This window comes from Triticum aestivum, chromosome 2D (assembly GCF_018294505.1).
Source record: "Triticum aestivum cultivar Chinese Spring chromosome 2D, IWGSC CS RefSeq v2.1, whole genome shotgun sequence".
Taxonomy (NCBI): domain Eukaryota; kingdom Viridiplantae; phylum Streptophyta; class Magnoliopsida; order Poales; family Poaceae; genus Triticum; species Triticum aestivum.
Window position 1 is genome coordinate 454,902,430 of NC_057799.1, and position 12,457 is coordinate 454,914,886.

Below are 12,457 nucleotides of genomic sequence, written 5' to 3' on the forward strand. Positions count from 1 at the left end.
CAAGACATGGGCACCGAGGAAAGTCAAGATGTTCTCCTGGTTGCTGTTCCAAAATCGCCTCTGGTGCAATGATAGGCTGCAGCGACGAGGATGGGCAAACAGTTAGTTCTGCCAGTTGTGTTACTGCAACCTGGAAACAGCCCAACACCTATTCTGGAATCGCCTAGATGCAAGGGAGGTTTGGAGCCAGCTCGGGCAGTGGAGGGGATGCCACCATCCAGCCCCTATTGAAGTTTGGAACCACAATCAATCACTGGAAATTGTGAGGGCTATCATCAACACAGCGGAGCATGCCCAATGGAGTGGAACAAAAACGATGCTGTTGTTAGCTTGCTGGGAGCTTTGGCAACAGCGAAACAAGTGCACCTTCAGGGGGAAGGCACCTTCGTATTCAAACATCACAAGAGAAATCAGAAACTCCATCAACCTATGGAGAGTTGCAGGAGCAAAATGTTTAGAGCATCCCTTGGGGGAATCACCATGAGAATAGGCTAGACTATTGGCCGACAACTTGTGTTGCTATGGCCCAGACTGTTTTGTTTTGTTTTCCTTTTGTTTTCCTTTTTATCTTGGTCTTTGGATACTCGTCACCTTATTGTTTTCTCGCAGCTTCCTACTAATGCTAATGAAATAGCCAGCAAGTGCTGGTCCTTTCAACAAAAATTCCTCCTTGGAGATGTTAAGCTCTTCTCCATCCCTTTCGGGGGTGGGCTCTTCAGGAGAAATCCTATCTCTAGTTGTCAGTGTGGACGATAGCTACGACTACATTGTGTCCTCTTGGGAGGTGTTATCTTGGAGAGTTTGCACGCGCCTACGTCCACAGTTCCCCCATGTTATCATGAGTAGTGGATGTCGGGGAGGCAGCACGGGTTGTTGATGTTGGTGCATCAAGGCGGCAGCCTTCATAACCATTCGGTGATTCCATGGGACAGGGCAACGTCTTGGCGATGGCCTGGGTGGCAATCTTGTGCTGCAAGTATGACAGACTTGTCGGCCCGATTGACACAACCCAAAGGGTGTGGTCTTCTTTATGTCGGGTGGCGACCCCGAATGAGTTCGTGCGACGATCATGGTCTATGTGCGGCTTCCCTGTGTAGCTTGGGCTACATCGGTCAGGTCTTACGGCATTGCAGCTTGAAGGTGAGTGGTGGTATGTCATCACGGCGGCCCCGAAAGTTGGTGTTCGCGCATTGCGCCGGGCGCAACGGAGTGGTGCATGTCAGGGCGGCTACCTGACAGGCCGGCCCCACCGCTTGAAAGCCTTGTCGGTGGCTGGTTACTGTTGCCTCGCCCCTGATGACGAGGGCTTTGTTGAGGTAAGCGTGGCTACAGTGCCGCCGCCTGGCGGGCTCTCACTGTAGCCTCACCTCGTCTTGTCTCCTTAATGATGCACATACTTCGAGGGAGGGAGGTAGCCGGCTATTAGGAGCCGGCTACGCCCCAGGCCGACTAGGGGAGGCCGGGCCTCCTTCGAGGGTCTCTCTGGCTGAAGGGGCCCGCCGCACGCGGGCCGTACTGGCGCCTGTTGTGGGTGACGTCACAGTCAACATGGCTACAGTGCCGCGCCGGACGGGGAATGGCTGACCCGTACGGCGCACTGTGGCCACGCATGCTCCGGGATTCGGGGATGGCAGGCTGTACTGCGGCCACGCCCCGTCTTATCACCGTTATGTGGGTGCAGCCCTGGTGGGTGCAGTCTTGGCTGGCGTCTGGGAGTCAGCCTTCTTCATGGCCGGCTTCAGGGAGTCGGTCCTCTCAGGGCCGGCTTCCTGGAGTCGGCCATCTCGTAGCTCTCTTTGGGAAGGTTTTTGAGGCCGGTTTGCCTTCTGGTAGTCGGCCTTGGTGATAGTCGGCTAGAGGAAGGCGGCCCCATGCTCTGGATGCTTGAAGGCTCGATCAGCCTGGTAATTTTTCGAAGAGCCAGGAGGAGTCGGTTAGGCTACCCGTGGCCATTTACTCCGACAGTAGTCCCCGAAGCTGGTTGGCCTTCGAGGCTGAGAGGAGGTCGAGAAGCTCGGTTAGCTTCTTATCTTGACGAGCCAGCAGCTAGGAGCCGGCTTCAGTTGGGTGCGCCGTCTTGGCGAAATTTTTGAAGTCTGAAGGCGGGAGTCGGTTGGTGCGCGCGCCGGGTTGCGGGCCGGCCGCTCGCCGCCCGCGTACCACGTGGCACCCTTCGGCTGAAAAAAGCCTGCCGACCCACGCGCGCGACAGGACATCGCCGCAGGCCGGGGCCCCATCACTCCCACGCCTAGGCCCAGGCGCGGATTCTCTGTGGCCCAAAGAGGGCCGCACGCCTTCTGGCGGCAGTTTCTGCACGTCGTTAGGGCGCGGTAATCGCGGGACGTGGGGGAGTGGGCACAGTTAATCTCACGTTCCCCCCACGCCTCGCCACCTCGGCTTCGCCGCACGAGGCTATAAGTAGGGGGAGGAGGGGGAGCGGCAGAAGCTCGCACGCTCATCCTCTCTCCGCCATCTTCTTCCTCCTTCTTTCCATCGCAGCAGCATCTTGCCGCCGCGCCGTCCCACCAATCTTCGCACTACCCCGCAGCTTCGCCGCCGCGGGGCCGTGCTTTCTCTGCCGCCGCACCCTTTCTCGTCAGCTTCTTGCCATCATGCAGTACGACAGAGACTGGGACGGCTCCAACGTCCACACGGACCACATCGACTTCCTCCGCAAGACGCGGCGATTGCCTGGCAAGGACCAGGTGCAGGTCCGTCTCGCGCCGAAGAAGGAGATCACGCCGACGCCGAAGGAAGGCGAGCGGGTAATCTTCCGCTCGCACTTCCTGCGCGGCCTCGGTCTGCCCGCGAGCGCCTTCTTCCGCTCCTTCCTCGACTTTTATCAACTCCAGCCGCACCACCTCACTCCAAACACGGTGGTGCTGCTGTCCGCCTTCGTCACTCTGTGCGAGGGCTTTCTTGGCGTTCTTCCCGCCCTCGAGGTCTGGGGGGAATTCTTCCAATCCAAGCTTGGCACCCGCATGCAGGGCGTGCCGGCTCAGAGCGGCGCCTTCATCATGATGCGGAGGCCGGCATCCGACAACCCCTTCCCTGTCATCACGCTGATCCAGTCGGTGAAGCGCTGGCAGAAATCGTACTTCTACATGAAGAACGTCGCCCCGCAAGGCGACTACGTCCACTTGCCGGCCTACATAGCCGGCCCGCCAGCTGGGAGGCGGCCCCAGTGGTCCTACCGGGCCAGGACGCAATCGCTGGCTGGAGCCGCCGCCGTCGCCCGACTCCGGGTAATGATCCAGTCGGAGGGCCTGACTGGGTCCGACCGGCTGGCCGCCTTCGTGGTGCGCCGGGTGCTCCCGCTTCAAAGCCGCCCTCATTTGATCAGTCAAATGAACGGCCAACTCGATCCGAGTCGGATGTGCACCAAGGAGATGCCTCATGACGAGGTGGCCCATATGGTGAACTATCTCGCGAACTGCAAGCTCTCCGCAGAGTGGCAGTTTGGCAAGGAGCCGTACTCCCGTGCTGATCCCCCGCCTACGGTATGCTTTCTTTATCTTCTCTACTTTTAGTTTTGTCACCAAGTTTTTCTTGGCCGACTCTGACCAGTCGGCACGTCTTGGCAGAGCCCTCTACTTCGACCTACGGCCGGGACAGCGGGGACGGATCGCCAATTTCTCCCCGACCGGGCGGAGCATGACTTGGAGGACCCCGACTTGGGGGCGGCCGCCATGGACGACAACACCGAGGCGGGAGGTGGCGAAGCAGGCGGCTCCGGGCTTGGAGCCAGCTTCGATGACTGGCTGGATAACGACGAGGCGGAAATCGTCCCACGCCGCCAGCCGGCGTCCGACCATGGTGCGGGTTCCTCCGCCGCGCCACCTGCTCGGGGCGGCGCGCAGAAGCGCCGGGCCGCGTCGGGCTTGTTCGGCAGTCGGCCGAAGAAGCCCAAGGGTGGGGCGGCGGCGACCAGACGGGACGAGGCGGCCATGAAGGCGGCCCGCTTCCGCAAGGTGGTGAAGCAGCCGCAAACGGTTTCGGCGTAAGTGTAGATTCTCTTGCATATTCCTTCTTCTTTTCTTGTCGATTTCTGAATCCTTATCTCGTCTCAAAAATCAGGGCTCCGCTTTCTCTTGAGCGGGTTGCTGCCGCCTCCGTGGTTGGATCGCCGGGACGATCCGAGAGCACCCGCCGCGCGGACCCCCACACCGAGCTTCAAGCGGCGACGGAGCGAAATGCGTAGGAGGCGCGGGAGGAGCGGAAGGCGAAAGAGCTGAGGGCGGCTGCCGCCAAGGCGGCGCAGGAGGAGGCGGAGGAGTCGGCGAAGGCACAAGCCGATGCGGCGGCCAAGGCCCAGGCAGAGGCTGGAGCCGCAGCGGCAGCGGAGGGGCCCTTGCTTGTCACCCCCCTGCATGTCGCGGCGCCCGAGATCCCGGAGCCCCCGCCGGAGGAAGCCGGCGGTGACCTGCCGGGGATGGAGAGAGAGAAGGACAACGTCGTCGTCCAGGAGAGGGAGGCGGCACCGCCGTCGCCGACTGGGGCGGCCCAAGGCAGCCGGCCTAACACGCCGCCTGCGCAATCGGCTGGAGGCGAGCCGGCTGTGAGGACGGACCTGGTGGTCCGGTCGCCATCGCGCCAGCGCGCGGGGAAGGCAACTTCGGCCCCAGACCCGCAGAAGGCCGCGGGCTCCAGCTCGTCGGCCCAGGACGTGGAGACGGCCAGCGCCAGCTCGGGGTGGACGCCGGGTGGTGGGACGGCCGTGGTGAATGTGGCGGCGCAAGAAGTCCGGAACCGGCTTCAGTCCCAGGCCGCAGTACTGAGGCAGTATAATGACGAGTTCCTCGCAACACGGGTGGCCATTCGGGTGAGTCTTCCCGTTTTTTGCTTCTTGATCTTGGTTTCTTCCGTGGGGGCGCGTCAGCGCACCCACTGGGTGTAGTCCCTGACTTCCAAGTCGGCTGCTGAGCAAGCGGCTTGGAACTTCTTGGTAGGCTTTGTTTGCTATCTTGTTCTCATTCGCTTCTCTGTCCGACTTGCAGGACTACCACAACCTCCGTGCGCCTGCCTTCAACTCCCAGGCTCGGGAGCTGACCCAGAAGACTGCTAATCTAAATAAGAGCCGTAGTAAGTGCTTCATCTTTTATCTCACGTGGGGGCGCGTCAGCGCACCCACTGGGTGTAGTCCCCGAGATTCGGGCCGACTGCTGAGCAGTCGGGTCGGATCTTTCCTGGCGACTTCTTTCTTATTGCCCTTTTCTTCTATGCCATATCTGCAGCGGCCAACGCCAAACTGAGGGAGCAGCTGGGTGGGACCCAGGCCGCCCTTCGCGCTAAGGAAGCTGAGTTTGACGCCTTGGCTCAGGAGCGTGACCGCCTGGTCAAGAAGCTGGCCGACCAGGAGGAGAGCCACAAGGCGGCCCTGAAGGCGGTGCAGGATAGCGAGGCCGCCCTCCAAGCCGAGTACGAGACTGAGGCGGCGAGCTGGGCTGAGGCGAGGCAGTCGTTGATCAACGGCTACGGCCAGATCGAAGACTTGGTTGACGGTAGGCCGCCTTCTTCTTCGTTCCTTGCTTGCCGCTTGCCATTTGGTTCATTCTCTAACTTTGTATTTTTCTCTTCTTTCTCTTTCTTTCTTTCTTGTGCAGAGTACTTCCCTGGTTACTCTACTGCCGCCAACCAGGTCGTCGAGGCCCACCGCGAGGCACAAAGGCAGGCTGGCGCTGAGATCGCACCGAACGCTCGCCGGTCGCTTGAGGAACAGTTCCTGGCGATTCAAGCCCGCCTCCAGCCAGCTCGCCGCATGCTCCGCCGGCTTCAACGTGTTGGGGCACAAGTGCTGGCCGCTCTCTTGCCCGGCGAGGTGATTCCCCGCACCCCCAGTCGGACTATCGACTGGCTGGAGGTAGCGGCCGGCCGCTTCGAGGCCTGGAAGGCTTCTACAGCTCGGTCAGGCACCAGGCGAGCGCTGGAGTTCGTCAAAGCCTGGTATCCTGAGCTGAGCTTGGACCAGCTGGCCACCTGGCGGCAGGAAGCCGACACGGAGCTGGAGCCTGCGCGGCCGGCTATCATCCAGCGTGCCTCGGCGATCGCCGACTACACCGACACCAGCGCCTTTGCTCCTGATGTGGATGATAACGGCGTTGCCCAGCCGGAGGAGTGGTTCGGGCTGAACCCAGCAGATGGCGAGGACTCAGCAGAGGAGATCGACTCCCGCGACGAGGGCGAGGAGGAGGAGGAGGGTGAAGACGTCGTGCCAGATGGTGGAGCTGCCGGCCAGCCTCAGCTTGACCGTGCCTCCAGCAACAAGGCGCGTGTGAGCGCACCGCCTGCAGCCAACGATGATCAAGCCGAGACTCGCCAGCCGGCCACTCCTCCAGCCGGCGCTGCCGTCTCCACCGACCAGCCTGGCTCGCCTGTTGCGCCCTTAGCCTAATCTGCCACCTTTACTTTCCTGTTTTATTACTATTTGAACGATATTTTGTTAAGTTTGCGCAGTTCCACCCACTGGGGGTGTATTCAAAATATATTAACTGCCGGCCTGTTGAAGGCCTTATGTGTAAATATAATCATGCATGTGTTTGGCTTCCCATTGTTCTTGCTTTTCATCCTTTGGTTGTTTCCTTTGCCGCCCTCCCTTGGTTGCCGCCTTCCCAGCTGGACAGCTGCTCTGCAGTCTGTGGCTGGAGAAGTGCTTGGCCGGTTGGGAGGGCAAGTACTCTAGCTTTCTTGGATTGTAGCAAAGTGACTGGGAAGCCGGCCAGCCGGCTGTTCTGACAGCCGGTAGGTGTGGTGGGAGGCCGGCTTGTGTTATATAGGTTCGTTAGTCCTTAGCCGTTTTTCGTGTGGGCAACCTTTCCTGCCTTTGGCTCTTGCCAGTCAGACAGTCGGTTCTTCGAGCTGCGACTTACAACAAGAGAGGGCTCGGGTGCTGGCACACTACATGTCTGACTTCAGGTAGAACTTTTAATATAACTCAAGGCGGCCAGTCCCCGGGCCGACTAGTCGAACCCGGTGCCAGGTAGAGAATCAAATGTAATAGTACATTCATGGGTATGACACTCGTCATTCATAGATAAAGGAGGGTAGTCCCCTAGTGCGCCTCGGGGGGCCCGTTGTCTTGTACTTAATACAAAAAGGTTGCGTGATACATACTGCTTTTAACTGTAAAATCTTCTCAGGAGATTGGCGTTCCATGGTCGTTCCGACTCCTTGCCGGAATCATCCCTCTTGCGTGCCCTCGGCTGCGTCGATCAGGTAGTAGGAGTCGTTGCCTAGGGCCTTGCTGATGATGAATGGGCCTTCCCAAGGGGCCGAGAGCTTGTGCTGGCCGGCTGTTCGCTGGAACAGCCAGAGCACAAGATCGCCTTCTTGGAAGGATCTTCGCTTGACCTTCCGGTTGTGGTAACGGCGCAAACCCTGCTGGTAGATGGCGGACCGGCTGAGTGCTAACAGCCGGCCTTCTTCCAACAGGTCGACACCGTCTTCTCGCGCTTCCTTGGCCTCCGCCTCCGTGTACATGGTGACCCGAGGCGAGTCGAACTCGATGTCAGTTGGGATGACAGCCTCGGCGCCATATACAAGGAAGAAAGGAGTGAAGCCGGTTGACTTGTTCGGGGTAGTACGCAGACTCCAGAGGACAGCCGGCAGCTCATCGAGCCAGCAGCCGGCCGAACGCTCTAGTGGTACGACCAGTCGGGGCTTGATGCCGGAGAGGATGAGGCCGTTTGCTCGCTCCACCTGGCTGTTTTACTGCGGGTGGGCAACGGACGCTAAGTCCAGTCAGATGCCCTGTGTGGCACAGAAACGTGCCAGTGCTCCCTTGGCAAAATTCGTGCCGTTGTCGGTGATGATGCTGTGTGGTATACCATACCGAGTGGTGATATCTGCAATGAATGTCACGGCAGTCGGCCCGTTCAGCTTCTTGATTGGCTTCGCTTCAATCCACTTGGTGAATTTGTCCATGGCGACAAGCAGACGTGTCATGCCGCCGCGGGCTGTCTTGAATGGGCCCACCATGTCCAGCCCCAAACGGCAAAGGGCCAGGTGAGGGGGATGGTCTTGAGTGCGGAAGCCGGCAGGTGTTGCTTGGAGCTGAAGACTTGGCATCCTTTGCAGCATTTGACTAATTCCTTGGCGTCTTCCAAAGCAGTCGGCCAGAAGAAACCATGGCGGAAAGCTTTGGCGACAAGTGATCTTGAGGCTGCGCGGTGGCCTCATTCGCCTTGGTGGATATCCTTGAGGATTGCTATGCCCTTCTCTGGCTCGACGCAGCGCTGGAAGACTCCAGTGATGCTACGCTTAACAAGTTCTCTGTTTATTATTCTGTATGCTCCGGCTCAGCGTTGAACTAGTCTTGCCGAGATCTCATCAGTTGGCAGCTCTCTGTTTACTAGGAAGTTGAGGATGGGCTGGGCCCATGATGGAGCTGTGACTTCTTCTGTTGTCAGTACGGCTACTGTGACCCGGGTGGGTGGGTTGGGTGGTGAAGAGTTGGAGTCGGCCACCGCCTGTTGGGTCGCTGTAGTCCCCGGGCCGACTGCTGCAGTCCCCGGGCCGGGTTCTGAAGTCCCCGAGCCGGGTGCGATTACGGCAGTCCCCGGGCCGCTTGTTGAAGTCCCCGAGCCGCCTGCTGGGTTCCCCAAGTCGGATCTGACTGCATCAGGGGCAGGCAGTACGAAGATGGAGTCCGATTCTGGAGACGGCTTGACAGACGGTTTGAGAAGGCGTTGGAGAGAGACGCCGGTTGGTATAGCTTGTTGGGTGGAGCCGATCCGTGCCAGGGCATCTGCTTGCTCGTTGCCGGCCCATGGCACGTGGAGGAACTCGCACCCTTCAAAGTATCCGCTGATTTGCTGGACGAGGAATCGATAGCTCACCATGTTTGCGTCCTTGGCATCCCAGTCGCCAGATGACTGCTGGACCACCAAATCCGAGTCGCCATAACACAGGATCCGGCGTATGCCGAGTTCTTTGGCTAGCCGGAGCCCATGTATGGGCGCCTCGTACTCGGCCACATTGTTGGAGGCGGCAAAATGGATTTGCAATGTGTATCTGAGGTTGTCGCCCTTGGGAGAGGTGAGGACGTTGCCGGCTCCCAAGCCGGTGTGCATCTTGGATCCGTCGAAGTGCATCCGCCAATGAGTGGAGTCGGGAGCCGGCGGTAGGTACTGGGTCTCGGCCCAGTCGACAAGGAAGTCGGCCAATGCTTGGGACTTGATAGCGGTGCGGGCCTGGTAGAAGATCGTGTAAGGAGCCAGCGCAATGGCCCACTTAGCCACCCGGCCGGATGCATCCCGGCTGCCTATGATCTCGGCAAGCAGGGCAGTGCATACGACCGTGATGGGATGCTCTTGAAAGTAGGGCTTCAACTTCTTGGCGGCGAAGTACACTCCATAGCACATCTTCTGGTAATGCGGGTAGTTTTGCTTCGAGGTGGACAGTACTTCGCTTAAATAATATACCGGCCTCTGGACTAACTGAGCTCGACCTTCTTCTGGGCGCTGGACCACGATGACTGTACTGACCACTCGGCTAGTCGCAGCAATGTAAAGGAGCATGGGCTCTTTCTCAGTCGGCGCTGCCAGGACAGGTGGTGTGGTCAGCATCTTCTTCAACTCGTGGAAAGCTTGGTCTGCTTGGTTGTTCCACTCGAAGTGGGTGGACTTCTTCATGAGTCGGTACAGGGGGAGAGCCTTCTCCCCTAGCCGGCTGATAAAGCGGTTTAGGGAGGCCAGGCACCCGGTAAACTTCTGAACGTCTCGCAGCTTGGTAGGAATCTCCATTCTCTCTATGGCCTTGATCTTCACTGGGTTGCACTCAATGCCGCGTTCAGAGACCAAAAAGCCTAGAAGCCGGCCGGCTGGTACTCCGAACACGCATTTCTCAGGGTTGAGCTTGATCTGAAATCGGCGCAAGTTGGCAAATGTTTCTCTGAGGTCTTCCAGCAGGGTGTCGCGCTTCTCCGTCTTCACCACAATATCGTCTACATAGACGTGGGCATTTCTGCCGAGTTGCTTGAGGAGGCATTTCTGCATGGAACGCTGAAAAGTGGCACCGACATTTCTCAAGACGAATGTCATAGTCAGGTAGTAGAAAGCTCCGAATGGTGTGATGAAGGCGGTCTTCAGGCGGTCGGCTGGGTCCAACTTGATCTGGTGGTATCCTGAGTAAGCATCCAGGAAACTCAACAACTTGCATCCGGCTGTGGAGTCTATCACTTGATCGATCCGTGGTAGGGCAAACAGATCTTTGGGGCAGGCTTTGTTGAGGCTGGTGTAATCTATACATATACGTCATTTATTGTTCTTCTTCAACACCAAGACCGGGTTGGCAAGCCACTCTGGAAAAAACACCTCCATAATGAAGCCGACAGCCAGGAGCCGGGCTATCTCTTCTCCTACGATCCTTCTCTTCTCCTCCGACAGTCGGTGGAGAGGCTGCTTGACTGGTTTCGTGTCCGCTCGGACGTGTAGCTTGTGCTCGGCGAAATCCTTCGGAACACCCGGCATGTCCTTGGGGGACCATGCAAAGATTTCCCGATTCTCACAGAGGAAGTCGACGAGCTCGCCTTCCTATTTACTGTCCAGGTTTGCACCAATGACAGCAAACCTCTCCGGGTTCTCCGGGTCCAGAGGTATCTTCTTTGTTTCCTTGGCCGGCTGGAAGGAGCCCTGAGCATCATATTCCTTGGGGTTGGGGGACAGGGCCGGCTGCTTGCCGGCCATGGCCACGACTTGGTCCAGCATCTTCTTCGCTTCAGCAATCACGAGGGACTCGGCCAGTCGGCTGCTGGCTGCAGCGCACTCAGTGGACTTCTTGTAGTCTCCAGCTATGGTGATGATCCCCTTTGAACTTGGCATCTTCATCTTGAGATAGGCGTAGTGGGGCACAGCCATGAACTTGGCCAGGGCAGGTCGGCCAAGCAAGGCGTGGTAAGGGCTCTCTAGATCCACTACTTCAAACCAGATAACTCCTCGGCAAAAGTGATCCTCGTCTCCGAAGAGAACATCCATCTTGATCTTGCCGATTGGGGGACAGGACAGGCTGGGTACGATGCCATGGAACACAGTCCGGCTTGGCATGAGCTGCTTCGCCTTGAGGTTCAACTTCTCCATGGTGTCGCAGTACAGTATGTTGATGATGCTTCCACCATCAATCAGCACACGGGAGAAACGGGTAGCTCGCCTTTCCGTCGCGAGGGTGGCGTCCAACACCAATGCTTAGGAGCCGGGAGACGGCATCACCTCTGGGTGATCGGCCCGGCTCCAGCTGATAGGCCTTTCAGACCAATGCATGAACTCGGGGTTGCTGGAGGCGACCGCGTTGACTTCTTGGTGATGTCGGCGCCGATTGCGCTTGTCTTGCATCTGGCTCGTGAAGACGACGTTGGTGGCGTGCTCATCTGGGAACTCATCTTGATTGGCTCCGACTGCTGGTCGAACAGCCGGCAGCTGAGGGGCGGGTGGCGGCTGGCCAGGAGGTGGAGGCGGCACCAGCCGCTCGCCCTTGGAGATCCGTGTGAGCCAATGGCACTTCCGGGCCGTGTGGTTGGACGGCTTCGCGCCGCTATGGAATTTGCTGGGGGCATCAAGAGTTTGCTCGTAGGAGAAGGCCCCTTCTTCTTGGGCGCGGGCCGCTCTTCGGGCAGTTCGTCTTTGACGGTGGCTACTTGCCGACTGGTGGAAGGCGGCATAGGGGCCTTGCGCTTGTGTTCGTTCTGGTAGGGGCGTCGTTTGGAGTCACCAGCAGGCGTCTTGGGAGCCGGAGCGAGCACCTTTCCAGAGGCGTCCACTCGGAGCTCGGTCTTCATCGAGGAGTCAGCCGTGGCATACTTGTCTGCTATGATCAGCAGCTTGTCGAGGGTAGTCGGCTCGCCACAGAGCAGTCGGTGCTTGAGGAGGGTGCCGTCTCGGCACCCGGCGGCGAAGTACTGTATTGCTTGAACCTCGTGCACCCCCTCGCAGGAGTTGCGGAGCTCGGCCCAACGCGTGAGGTAGTCGCGAGTCGATTCGCTGGCCCCTTGGACGCATAAGGAGAGCTTGCGGGGCTTGGGAGGCCGCTTGTATGTGCTGGTGAAGTTGCGGACGAAGACTTCCGTGAAGTCTAGCCAGCTGTTGACGATGTAGGGCTTCAGGCTGTTCAGCCAGGTGCGCGCCGTGCCTTGAAGCATGAGAGGGATGTACTTCACGGCAACGCGCCTGTTGCCGTTTGCTATGCTAACTGCGGTAGAGTAGTCAATCAACCAATCTTCTGGCTTCACGGAGCCGTTGTATTTTGGCGTGTCTCTTGGGAGTGAAAACCCTTTGGGGAAGGGCTCGTCGCAGATGCGGGGGCCAAAGCAAGGCGGGCCGACATCATCATCTTCTTCTAGCGCCAGGGATCGCGCTAGGCGGTCGATCCGGTGGCGGGCATCAGTCTCGCCGACTCCTTCGCGGTTGCCTAGTCGGCCACCGAGAGTCGGATGCGTGACAGGCGGCGGGGTGGGATATCTCTCCCCACG